Genomic DNA, 14,055 nt, shown 5'->3' with positions numbered 1-14,055 from the left:
ACTTTGAATAACAATAACTTGTAATGAATGAATGTATACAAATCGAATGAGTGTAAGTAAGTGATTACAAATGAAATTACATGAACCTATTTATAGTTTTCTACGGGTACGAGTGAATGGTTGCGTCTCTTCGTGAAAGGACACGTCTCTTGGATGTATGGTTGTGATTGAATCTTGAAGAGGTGTGATGATCCTTGTCCGTTCAATCCAACAGTCGCGTCTTCTCCTTTGTTGCCTTGAATCGATTCGGAATAGGTGTGTGTGTGGAGACACACCTTTTCGGTCATGATGGTAGTTTCCATCTTCCATGTTGTCAACTTTGGTCCTCGTACTTTGTAACCGCTACGTAATATTTATTCTAACTATCTAACTATGTATGTGATGTTAAGAGATTAACCGGTTTCAATCAGCGCCATTAAGATCTTGCAATCATTACTAATGGGCAATTAAGTTACCGAAGAAAATTTCTAAGACTGGAAATTTTAAATTTTTTTAGGGACAATCCAAATTCTTGTCTTTGGGTTTTGCATTTTATTTTTGATTTGGTATATATAATTGTCTAATTCAATGTGATTAGGTTGGATATATAAGAAAATTTTCAGATATGGTTAAAAACGCTGAGCTTCATCTGTTTTTAGAAGTGGAAGGTGGATGGGTATGATCTCACTAATAGCCTTTTATTTTCAATATTTGACATTATCTTTGTTGTAAATTTGGCTGTCTGTCTGATCAATGTAGGACCTGCAGCCAATGCCTCTACCTGAGAAGACTGAAGAGGAGATTATGCTTTTCTTTAAATTTTATGACCGTAAAAAAGATGAGCTTCGGTATCTACTCTCTATATATATACTAACACATAACCATACATGTGTACACATATATACAATCATGTTATCATATACTTTACATCCTCATACTGTATATATACAGCACGGAATTGTCATTGCTTATAGTTTATAACAAGCAGGTATGTTGGGAGGCTCTTCATTAAGGGTACTGGAAAGCCAATTGACATACTGTCAAAGCTAAAACAATTGGCTGGTATTGAACAAGGTGAAGAAATTGAACTAGTTGAGGTCAGTATTATATTTTCTGTTTGTTATCTACTTTTGTTGTTTTTTGAATTGTTTGTTACCTTGATCATCCTTCCATACAGGAAATTTGTTTTACACCCAATCTTGAGTGTGTGCACATTGACGAGATGCTTACTTTTAAAGAAAGCGAGGTATTCATACAACTCTTTCTTTGTGGTTTCAGTTCTTTTATTGATTTAATTAGATTTTTGCAATAATTTTCTGGTTTGTATGTCTTTCTAGCTTCAAGATGGGGACATTATTTGCTTTGCGAAGGTTGTTAATGTTGAAAATACTGCGACATCGTTATCCTGATGTTCTTTCTTTCCTGAAATATGTTCATAATCGTCAGGTAATTTGCAACAGGTTTATTCTGATTTAATAGAAATTTTTTTTACCTTTTGTTTCTTTATTACTTGTTTTGTTAATTTATGCTTTTGTGTTTTCTGGATGGTGAACAGTGAGCATTGGAGATTTAAGTTGAATTGTCAACTACCTAAGTGTCCATTGGAGCTGTTGCTGGAAAAATATTTGTCAAACTAGAAGGCCGATTCATCTAGAAGTGGTTCCGGGTTAAGAGGAGTTGCAAGTCTTTAGGAATGTTCCGTACTTTATGTTGTTTGTGAAACTTGTTTTTTTTTTCTCTTCACCTGTAATGCTTATAAAAACAGCAGTATATCATCAATAACATAACGAAAAATCAGATAGTGAAACGTACATATTCTTTTGTGTGTTCTGTTCCTCAAAACTCTAACATTGTGTATCAGAGCCAGGTTGATTTTATATGGATAAAATCAACCCTGGTTGTTTAATGGAGAAGAGTGAGAGTTGATAAAGATGTTGTCCAAGGATGGTTGTTTGTGAAGTTTCTAAAAGTCGCGTAGTATATGATATAGTGGAGAGTCCAAATGAGAAGAATTTTTAGTTTCAACCAATAAGAATGTTTCATTTTACTTTATTTAATATTTGCATTTAATTTTAATGTAAGGGTATATTGGTAAACCTACATAAATCATTAATTTGTATTCTTCCCCTTTAATAACTAACTAAATTAAATTTGTAACTCCTTTTCAAAATATATAATTTTTCCAAATTAAAAAAAAACTTAATTTAAAGTGTAGAGTAAATTACTAGTTGTGTAGGATAAATTACGAGTTGTGTAGGATATATTTCGAGGTGTGTAGGATAAATTTCAACTTTGTAGGATAAAATTGTATAATGTGTAGGGTATATGTAGGAAAATTTTGATATGTGTAGGTTTTGTAGATTATATGTAATATAACTATTGAATAGTTGACTAATTAATTAAAGAGAGAAAAATTAATGATATGAGTTATAAATAAAATAGTATTTTACTATATGCTCTTTCTTCTTTTTCTTCTCACATTAAATTTCTTCTCAAATGAACTTTCCTCATATGATATAAGTGTAGGAATCCGTTCGTGTAAAAATAAATAAAATTCTTTATTAACTTGAATTACAAACAATAACAGAATGATACTGAATGATACTGAAAAGTAAATTACAATTACAACTGAAAAGAAGAAAATAAGAACATAATTAAAACAAGAAAAACTGTTCTTGGCTGAGGATCGTGTTAGACACGGGTCCCTTAAAACAAATTTCGTGTCTCCCAGGAGAACATGTTTGTTTCCAGGATACAACAGCCCAAAGCAGTTGCACTGCCGGTCTTTCCTCCAACCCGAAGGTGTACCACTGTGGCATCTTTGCTGACGTCACCATGAAAGTGACATCTAACCTCCTAACAACCTACAACCACTAATCTATTACAAGCACTGTTTCCTAACTACTGATTACAATACATTACAAAGAATAAACTAACTACTGCTTCTCCTTCCACTGTTGTGACTCCAGCATACTTTGTTTCTTCAGCAGTGCTTGAATCAAGACAGTAGATTGAGCATCAGTGTTTGTCTTCAACAGTCTTTAAATATTCTTTAGCAGTTGTTGAAAGACAGCAGTTGTTGTAGAGGATCAGTGGATAAAGGTCATCAGTTGTTAGGGCCACTTCCAAGGGTAAAGAATGAATACAAACATCTGCTTATTCTGGATCCACTGCTCTGATCCGGTTTTGGCTTTAATCAACTGTTCCTTTGTAGGGTTCAATCCCAACATCTCTTGAGCATGCGTCCCGGTGGGTGGGACAGTCAAACGGGTATTCCTGAGGGAATAAGTCTTTTGGGTAAAACTGGGATGTTGGATAATACACTCATTTCCTATCACCTTAAGTCCCATCTTATACCGAATAGTTACCTAAGAGGTAACAGGGTATTAGTTGATAGCACTATTAGGCTTGGAAACCTCACACCGTACCTGAGAGGACGGGCATGAACTAATGACCTTAATCACGACCAATGCTTAGATAGGGGGCATTGGGGACGGGCAAAACAATCAGACGCCATCTTGTATGGTAATCGAGTTATTATAAACATTACTATAAACTGGACTAATTACTTGGTAACTATACGTTTTGGTAAAAACTGTGAACTCGCCAGCTTTTTGCTAATACACTTGTTGCATGCTCGCAGGTCGTTAGATTCTTTGGATAAGGAACTTGCTGTTTGAGATTGCTGAAGTAGTCATGGGTCGAGCTTTTGGGAAACACGTGACAAGACTATTGGTTTTTATATACTTGGTTTTGAAACATGGAACGATGATTTATCTTATGCTTCCGCTGAACATGTTAAACTTGAATTATGTTTCTGAATATTTTAACTTAATAAATGGAAACTTTACTTAATATCTTGTTACTAGTTCAATGTGATTGGTGGCTGGATCCTGGTACGTCACACGCCTTGCGGGATTTTTGCATGTGGTATTTTGGGGGTGTGACACCGGACACCGGTCTCTGGTACCCTAGGGATGATAGCTTCAACTTGATCGCGTTCAGTGATTCTGACTTTGGTGGCTGCAAAATCGCTGACAAATCCACAATAGTTGGATGTTAGTTTTTAGGAAATCGCCTGGTCACATGGCAGTGCAAGAAGCAGACTTGTGTCGCTACATCAACATGTGAAGCTGAATACATTGCTGCCTCAAGTTGTTGTTCCCAAGTCCTGTGGATCCAACAACAAATGCGCGACTACAGTTTTGAATTCCTATCTACTCCTATTTTCGTTGATAATTCTACTGCCCTACAGATCACTAGAAATCCTGTGCAGCATTCAAAGACCAAACACATCGAAATCAAATATCACTTCATACGTGATTGTTTTGATAAAAGACTTATCGATGTTGTTAAGGTCCAGACCGATGACCAACGTGCCGACCTTTTTACCAAAGCTTTTGACAAATCACGATTTGACTATTTACTAATGGTAAACGGCATTAAGGTCAAGCCAGAGTAAAACCAACATCGAAAAATCATTTTTGTAAATATTTATTTGTGTTTTCTTAATTTCTTGTAATTTTTGCATTTTAGGGGGAGTAAAATCGACCTAAAACCAGATCAATTTGACAAAAATATGGCTGATTGGATTATGTCATCATCATTTCGCACGGAATAGACGAGCTTCATTTCACACGGAATCAATATATTGATCTTCATTTCGCACGGAATCAACATATTGATCTTCATTTCGCACGTAATCATCCTTGTGGATTGTTGATACACTTTGTGTGGACGCGACTCGGCTCAGTTCGACTTGGTTTCGACACGGTTAGGTCCGGCTCAAGCCCGACGTCACGACATTCCTCCGTCGTGCGCCCCAGAGTTCGACACGCGAAGCACGGAGAGCCGCGACATTTCCCGATGACACATCATCATGACATCATCATTTTGATGTCATGATGATGCAATAGGTTGGCTAATCTTCACAAATTTGAAGTTACAGATCATTCGTGCATGCTATAATAGCCAATCATCTCACATGCATGTTTGGACACTACCATTGGGCCAACCAAAAAGTCACATGGGCCGAACCCTTTAATTCAGAATGTAATGTCGACGAAACAAGGGGTGTTTCGTCGACTTTGTCATGGTTTGCCTCGGTTTCGTCGACTTTGTGTTGTTTCGCCGAGTTATTTGTGTTTCGTCATTATCTGTGTATGTTTAGTATAAATACTCGTCATAGTCTCTGTGTGAAACTTAGATGAGCACAGGGAGACTTAGTGAGAGTCGTTAAAACATTGTTTGTATATGTTTGTGGTTGTACTCATCCCTAATCAATAGATATTGAATCTTTGGTTACGCGTGTGTTTTACACTGTGTTTGGTTTGCACCGTCACAGGGATTCCGCACCCGTTACCATGTTTGTGATAAACAAGGATAGGTTTTCGTTTTCGATCCACCGGAAAAACGGGACATACAATTGGTATCAAAGCCTTGGCTCTAATCCTTGTTTAAAACCAAACATTGTCGTGTTTGAAACAAGTGTGTTCTTGTGTTTTTCAGATTCTTGTTCTTAAAAAAAAAATCATATTTTCTGGAAAAATACTTCAAAAATCAGTTGGATATTGTGTGTTGCTCAAAAGTTTTATCAAAAACCTTGTTAAATTGATTGTTTACGTGTTAAACCGGGTTTTTAGTAAAAGTTTTAAGCGAATTCGGGTTTCGAAAAATTGTTCGGTGACCGGAATCTTCAAATATTCATCGTGTTCTTCAGTAAACTTCAAAGTGTTCTTCAAATTATTTACTTTTTGATCTCCTGTGACATTTCTGTTCAAGTTGTTGTTGTTTTGGAAATTTGAGTTTGATTAAAATATTGGAACCCATACTGTTAGGTGAGATAGACATGTTCTGAAGTTTGAAAATAGAGTCTTTTGTGTCAGAGAATAGATATGGGTCACGTTGAAAAATCTGACCAAACTCACCAAACCTTATCCATCCATTACAAATCAAAAGCAGTTTCGCCATAGTCAAACTCACGTTTATTCAAAGAATATCAACTCTGTTTCGTCGCAAGTCAGTATCTTTCTGTTTCGTCGCAAACCTTTCTGTTTCGTCATTAAGTTAAACTCAATCAATTTCGTCGCATAACAATTGGTGTCAAGTGTTCGTCGACAGTTTCATCAGAACTGTTTCGTCGCACTTCAAAATTCAAACGAGTTTCGTCGTTTATCACATACAATTTCAGTGTTTCGTCGCTTAACACTTCATTCTGTTTCGTCACACATTAAACATTCTGTTTCGTCGACCAGGATCAAAACCAAACACTTTCGTCGTTCACTAATTCAATTCACTTTCGTCGTACATCAAGAATTTTGTTTCGTCGATAAGCTCATTAAGAACAGTTTCGTTACTCAAACCTTATCAGTTTCGTCGGTCAACATAAAGAAATCAGTTTCGTCGGCCAACATTACTCAATCATTTTCATCGCTTAAGATCCACTAAACTTGTTTCGTCGCCTACACCCACTAATTCTGTTTCTTCGACACATACAGCCATTTTCGTCGCAAGTCATCAAATTAGTTTCGTCGCAATCAAGATATCATATGTTTCGTCATAAAACTGGGTTTCGTCGTGCACTAAATTGGGCTTGAAACTGAATTGGGCCTCACCAGTTTCGTCGCACCTTTTATAATTGTTTCGTGGATAGCGTTTCGTTGAGTTTGTTATCAATTTTTAAACAGAAGACTTGCAAAAGTGTGATAACAGTCTGTTTTCAAGAGTGTGATCAGTTTTTCACATACATACATCAAATATGAGTTGTACTAGCCCATGGGATTGGAGTACGGACTCACAACTAGTTCAAAAACCGACTTCGATGGCCGAATATTTAGCGAATACCATACCTCGACAACAACAGTCAATAAGTGCAAGTCGATGGGCATTGGTGTCGAATCAAAATCAGAGCATTCAAAGTCTATTGCTTAGTGAGAGTGAGACGGGTAGCAACAATCGGCCGCCAAAGTTAAATCACATGAACGACTATTCATCATGGAAGGGTCATTTCCACACATACGTTCAAGGCCAAAGCAGCAAACTTTGGACATGTTTCATTAATGAATGCAACCCTGCCCTCGAAGTAGCAGCATCAACTTCAGCGGGTTTTACTAATATGCCTGAAAACGACAAAAAGGCATATGATCTGGAGAAGAAGGCGTATGCTATTCTCACTCAAGCACTTCACAAAGACATCTATCATCAATTCTCCTATTATAAGACCACGAAAGAGTTATGGGATGCATTGGTAGCGAGAGGAGAAGGACATGCAGCTTCTAGAAAGACACGCCATGATTTATTGAAGAAAGAGTTTGAATCATTTCGATTCTTGGAAAATGAAACTCTAAATGATATGACTTCTCGCTTTTATCATTTGATTAGTGAAATGTGTTCTTATAATGTTGCTGCAACTCATCAGGAAATGATTGCACAGTTTGCTGATGCTCTGCCTCCTAAGTGGGTCCATTCATTGAACTTCTAAAGCATATGGGCGCTATGGATACAGCCAATGGCACTCTCTATGAATTCATTCAGAAGTTGGAGCACAAGAACGAAGAGGAAATTCAGAAAGCTAAAATGATTGCACCTCCTCAAAACACAGAAATGTATTTGCCTGGTTTTGGTCCTTCAGCTAGTTCTAGTTCCATTCAGCAACCAAAGCTTCAAACGCGTTTATGTCCAATACAAGCTCATCACCGTTTCCACAATGGAATCAAAGTGCTTATCTTTCACAATCGATACCCCAACCACAAGCCCAACCACAACAACAACAAGCACATTATATCAAAAATCCTTCACCCCAAAACACCAACACTGTCAGAGTTGATACTTCCAATCTTTCAAAAGTCAGTGTAGAAGTTGCAAAGGAACATTTGGAATTGCTCAACACAATGTTCAGTTCCTATTGCGGATTGGTAGCAGGTCAAACTGGAAACATCAATATGACCAATGAAGATTATCAGCAGATAGACCGTGATGAAATGGAGTTAATGGATATCAAGTGGGCGTTTGCAAGTGCTGTTAGAAGGGCAAAGGACTTCATGGCTCGAACTGGAAGAACAAGCTTGGAAGGCAAGAATGATACGAAGTACGGGTTTGATAACAATGCGGTTACTTGTTTCAATTATGGCGAAAGGGGACACTTCAAACGTGAGTGCACTCAGCCAAGCAGACAACGCAACCAGAATCCATTCAGAAACCAGACAAGTACTTCCAATGCCAATCAAGATAACCATGGAAAAAGGGATAGTAGCTGTGAACAACACCACCAACCAGAACCAGTCTGGACCATCAAACACCAATCGAGCATTGACTGTTCAAGCTGATGAAGGGTGTGACTATTCTGTACAATTCGGAGATAGTAATCAAGGAGGTGGAACTGCTTGCTATGCAAAAATCATCAACCACATCAAGCATGTTCACAAGGAAGAATTTGCTGAAAGCGATGATAGCTCAGGTTATAGCGGGAGTTCAGATGAAGAAGGCTCGAATGCGGGAGATTGTAATTCTGAAGATGGATCTTTTTCTTGTCAAACTGCCATTATGGCAAATGTCTCAGCCTCTACGAGTTAGGTAAAATCTGAAACTCCTAGCATATGTAGTGATTGTGATGATATGAGACTTTTATGTGCTGATTTGAAACATGAATCTGAAATGGTTCATAGTCACAATCAAAGTTTGATTATTGAACTGTCAAAGTGCAAGGAGGCAAATATGGCTTTAGTTCGAAATGAAAAGGAATTTAAATCTATTATTGAAACCTTAAAGAAAAGTGTTTCCGAAGTGAACAAAGTTGTTTATCATAAACAAGTTAGCATTAACGATTACATTTACATTGTTGAGGAAACCAAAAAGGAACTAGCCATTGCCAAATGCGAGCATGATGCTATCAAGCAAAAATTGGAGAGTTATTCTAACTCCCGATTTGTGCTCGATCACATCATCAATGTTCAAAAACTAAAGGGAAACATGAAAGGCGTTGGGTATAAGGCGTGTCCACCTCCTTTGAGACACAACTATACCAAAATGCCCGATGAAGAGGATATGCCTCGTTTTGAACCATCTGTACCTCTGGATTATGAGGATGTTACAGCTGGTTTAGGTTTCAAAACGGACAATTCATCGGAGGGCTCATCTGATAACAAAGAAAAGTCACCATGAAAGTTCTCCAACCATTGAGGACTATGATTCTTCAGATGATGAATCAGATGTGAGTGACCAGGATGAATCACTTGATGAGACGAAAGGAGTAGAAATTCCAATTGAGAATCATATTCTGTGTAATCCTCCTACTCCTACCGTGCAACCTGTTGCCAATCAAGTGATAGATCCTGTCAAGAATGTCAAGGATGACAAAGGATGTGTGTCTGCTGTTAAGAGCAATAACGTGTTGTATACTTTGGTCGGTGATGCTAAAATTTATTCGGACAATGATTTTCCAATTAAAAATGTCAATCCATCTTTGATTGATAAAGTTTTTGAAGACAACACGAATAAATTTTTGGAAGAGACCATTCCCGGAGTTGTGATAACACAATGTGATCTTGTTCCAAAATCAGAAATTAGAAAACAATTTGGAAACCAAAAATCACCGACAAAGCAACAACCTATTGCTGCTACGGGCAAACAACTAGTTCAACGAGCTTAAAGGCCTAACGTTTCTAAATCAAAATTTGAAATAAAAGGAGCTCGTTATCAGAAGAAAAGCAAGGATGTTAAATTTGTAGCATCAAATGGTACTGATAAAATTGAGACTTTTGAAAACAAATCAAACACCGATTTTGTACAAAAAGTCAACATTTTGAAACGTAACAGTCAAAATAATTACACTCAACATACAAATGGGTGTGATGAAAGAGCAAGTACCTCAGGTTCTACAGGTTCGACATCTGCTAGTCGATCAAATTCTCCTAAGTTTGTTGAAAGGAGAACGTGTTTCAAATGTGGGAAGTTTGGGCACATCATTAAAGACTGCACAAACTCGCCCAAACCAAATTTTGTTGAAAGAGCAACACCTGAAAAGGTTCACCCTCAACGTCGTCTCGTTTCACCAAAACATGATAAAAGAATTGTTAAGGAATAAGAAACAATACAACGACGTCAAAACATCAAAGCTGTTGAAAAGGCTTTAAAATCTGAAGTCAAATCTGTTAATAGGGAACCAAGTTCTTCACAATCTTCAAAACCAGAAGTTTCAAAATCTGTTTACAAGACTCAATCTGGTAAACAAAAACAAACTTGGAAACCTAAATCAGGTGAAAGTTCAGGGGGAGGTGCTGTGTTTGAAAATCATCAGGAAATTGAAATTACATTTCTTGATTCTCAGGGGCAACCCAAGTCTATGAAGGCTTGGGTCCCCCTCTCCAACTAATCTCTGAGCGAGTGTACAGGAAGTTCCAGGAGGAACTTTCGATAGCCATAAGATTGTTGATAGTGGAGCGTCCTTGCACAAGATAGGCGACAGAAGAAATTGTTGCCTTTGATGGAGAGAAAAAGAAAAGAAGAAGTGTCTGATGAAAGAAATTGGAAGCTTCGACAAAATGAAAATCATACCAAAGTGTGATTGTTAAAGGCTTTGATCGGGTCCCCAGGATAGATTCAATCAAAATGTACGCACATGCAGCACGTCTGAAGTTCACAATTGACAAAATGAATGTGCAGTGTACATTTCTTCGCGGTGTGATTGAAGAAAATGTGTTTGTTGAACAAACCAACCGGGTGTGCGGATGCCTTGGCATGGATTGAACAACCGCACATTACTTCTCAAAGAGAAAGTCAAGGACCTTCGCTGGTGCAATGTGGAAGACCAGCCGGAACCAAAGGTTTCTGATCTTGTTGCTGTGAAGAGATTTCTCAGTAGCTAATCGACCTTGAAATCCACACCGGGTGGATATCCAGTTTGGGAGAGCACTTAAATTCCTGGCAATACATGAAGCAGTTGCAGGATACAGTTTTAAATTTCTAATCTCTCCTATACTTGTCGATTTTTAAGCTGCTTTATGAATTATTATCATCTCGTACAACACTCTTTGGCCAGACACGTTGATCTCAAATATCACCTCACACGCGATTGTTTCACTATGAAACTCGTCAATGTTGTCATGGTCCGCACCGTTTACCGACATGCCAACTCATTTTCCCAAAATTCGATAAAATCATTTCTGATTAAAATTAATTTTGGTAAACGGCATTGAGCTAAAACATGAGTTAACCGACATCGGAAAATTGTTTTTGTAAATATCTTTGTGTCTTTTAAATTTATCTTAGTTTGTTGATTTTAGGGGGAGTAATTCCATTAAAAAAAAAATCCAAAAACATCGAAAAATTTCAAAAACACAAAAACATTGGAAAAACAAAAATGAGTTTCCTGGCGAGAAAAAGCGAATATGATAGAACATCAGTGGTCTGTCGAATCCTCTTCGATCTGAACCTTAAATGAAAAACGATAAGCAGCTCTATATAAGATGTATGGGTAGGCTCACAATCATTTTAAAGTGTGTAGGGTGATATAAATCCTTAAATCGTCTGAAGACCAGGTGGGAACCATACATTGGCATATGGTCTTAGTACCGAAATTTCGTTTGAGAGATTGCTGAGGTTCTGAGATATTCGGTCTTTATACTGCTTATCATCTGGGTATCATGGTTGTATCTTTTACCGAAAAAAATGGGGACGCAAGTCTAGATCTTCCATGATACTATACATACGTGTACATATTGCATTCGACCTCAATAAGTGATCAACAATCACATGTCCAAACAAATAAGTGATAAAATATCACATTTTTTTCGGGAGTCAAGTTCGTCTCTCTGCTGTACGAAAGTACTGACCTGTTCACGAACTTGTTCCTGTGCCCTCATGCATATGAAAATCAAGTTCCTCATCAATAAGTGATTCTATCACACAGGGCTTGTTTTCAATCAAAATAAGTGAGAATCTCACATCATATACGGTCAAACAGATTATAATCGGTATACTCACCGGTAAGATGAACTCTCGTGCATACCTTGATACGGGAATGTGTCGTGTGTGGATGAACACCGGTCGGTAAGTATAAATCTTACCTTAACGTATCCCCTCGCCATGATTACATCTGAGAAGTTGAGCTTATGTGGACAACAATACCGATAATTATTATAGGATGCTTATTTAAATGTTAACTAATTGAACAACAAGAGCGTTTTGACATGACCATACACTGATATGATTCTCTTACCCTCGAAACTCACAAAAAGAATGCCTGTAAATATTTATTTACTGTTTTCAGTTTCTGCATCTTTGTATGTATTTACTTATTGTTTTCCGTCTTTACATTTGAAAAACAAAAAATTCCAAAAAGATTTTAGGTGTGTTTTAATATAAACTTTATAAAATCCAAAAAGATTTTGCTTCTAGTTTGTTTTTGATTGACCGATGTTGGAACTCGAGTCTATCCTACCCAAAATCCTGATCGAAATCTGGAAAACAATTGCATCTTCATAAATGTTTGAAGTTAACGAGTTTTGAAAGTTAAAGGATTAAAATTGATCAATTTTTAAACTTTCAAAACTGTTGTCGGTCGGTAGTTGATTGTAAAATGGTCACACATGTGTCGTTTGTTTATGGAAACTATATTCCAAGCGGGTGTTCTCATTATGCGTTTAGATTTCTTGCATGTGCAGATGCTAAAGGCGAGGAGAACATGTTCGATGACAAGCTTTGGAATGAAGGCACAACGTGAAGGCACTCAAAAGATAATGATGATAAAGTTGCCGCTGACCCTTCATCAACACCACAAGGATCTGAAGAATTGACAAATCAAATGATTCACGAGCATGACTCAATGGAGAGTTCAATCTAAGGGGGAGTTTGTTAACACACTTCCTAAATAAAATGAAAAGGGAGTTTGTTGATACACTTCCTGCTTACGACACGTGAAGATTTTGAAGATCCTCTGACATGAAAGACACAGAAGACGAACCGTCACGAGTAGCGTCCAAGGGGGAGTTTGTTGATACACTTTGTGTGGACGCGACTCGGCTCGGTTCGACTTGGTTTCGACATGGTTAGGTCCGGCTCAAGCCCGACGTCACGACATTCCTCCGTCGTGCGCCCCAGAGTTCGACACGCGAAGCACAGAGAGCCGCGACATTTCCCGATGACACATCACCATGACATCATCATTGTGATGTCAGGATGATGTCATAAGTTGGCTAATCTTCACAAATTTGAAGTTACAGATCATTCGTGCATGCTATAAGGGCCAATCATCTCACATGCATGTTTGGACACTACCATTGGGCCAACCAAAAAGTCACATGGGCCGAACCCTTTAATTCAGAATGTAATGTCGACGAAACAAGGGGTGTTTCATCGACTTTGTCATGGTTTGCCCCGGTTTCGTCGACTTTGTGTTGTTTCTCCAAGTTATTTGTGTTTCGTCATTATCTGTGTCTGTTTAGTATAAATACTCATCATAGTCTCTGTGTGAAACTTAGATGAGCACAGGGAGACTTAGTGAGAGTCGTTAAAACATTGTTTGTATATGTTTGTGGTTGTACTCATCCCTAATCAATAGATATTGAATCTTTGGTTACGCGTGTGTTTTACACTGTGTTTGGTTTGCACCGTCACGGGATTCCGCACCCGTTACCATGTTTGTGATAAACAAGGATATGTTTTCGTTTTTGATCCGCCGGAAAAACGGGACCTACATGGATTTCATTTCGTACGAAATAGACTCTCATTTCGCGTCAAGTTGCCATTTCGCACCAAAGAGACCATTTCGTGTGAAAGTTTCATTCCGTTTGAAAGACCATTTCGTGTGAAAGTTCATTTCGCGTGAAGTTCATTTCGCCTGGAATCCATTTCGCTTGGAATCCATTTTGTTTGAGTTGTGTTTTAAAATTCACAAAAAGTTGTCTAAGTGTTTATTGATTGTTTCAGGTACTTAAAAGATGGATGATTTTCTGAATCCATTTAGTGATGGTTTTGCTTACACTGGAAGCACAGGAGATGACACAACAAGCCACACAAATGAAAATGCACCAAACCCGAGTCCGAAGAAAACCATTGCTGATTCTTTGAGTGTTGATAATG

Source organism: Helianthus annuus, chromosome 12 (assembly GCF_002127325.2).
Source record: "Helianthus annuus cultivar XRQ/B chromosome 12, HanXRQr2.0-SUNRISE, whole genome shotgun sequence".
NCBI lineage: Eukaryota > Viridiplantae > Streptophyta > Magnoliopsida > Asterales > Asteraceae > Helianthus > Helianthus annuus.
Note: the sequence above shows the minus strand (reverse complement) of the source record.